Here is a 421-nt window from a genome sequence, read left to right as displayed (position 1 = left end):
AAAAAAAAAAAAAAAAAAAAAAAGGATTTGATGTGAAGAAGAATATGAGGTTTTTTAGATAATGTGCATCTTCAGCCTTCCCAACAAAACGGAAATCAAGACCCCTAGTTAAGAGGACAGAACTCTTGATGGGGGCAATGAGATTAAGGATTTTGATGGCAAAAATGTTAAGGATATCAATATAGAAATGTAATAAGAAAATACCTTTAAATGGAAGATTACTAAATTAGGTGGTAGGAAACATGGGTTTTGGGTCTGTAACAATTAACTGGTTGTGTTGAGTAAGTCTTAACTCTCTAGTCTTTAATTTTTTTTTTATTATTATACTTTGAGTTCTAGGGTACATTGTGTACAACATGCAGGTTTGTTACATATGTATATATGTGCCATGTTGGTGTGCTGCACTCATTAATTCGTCATT

General features: G+C 31.8%; 1 protein-coding gene across 1 annotated transcript in view; it reads left to right on the top strand.

Moving 5' to 3' along the window:
* The window catches only part of RB1 (retinoblastoma 1), a 198,301-nt gene that overhangs the window by 48,502 nt on the left and 149,378 nt on the right, over positions 1–421 (top strand). The gene's annotated exons all lie outside the window — the stretch shown is intronic.

This window comes from Mandrillus leucophaeus, unplaced genomic scaffold (genome assembly GCF_000951045.1).
Source record: "Mandrillus leucophaeus isolate KB7577 unplaced genomic scaffold, Mleu.le_1.0 Scaffold577, whole genome shotgun sequence".
Lineage (NCBI taxonomy): Eukaryota > Metazoa > Chordata > Mammalia > Primates > Cercopithecidae > Mandrillus > Mandrillus leucophaeus.
Note: the sequence above shows the minus strand (reverse complement) of the source record. Positions and strands in the feature narration are given on the sequence as shown.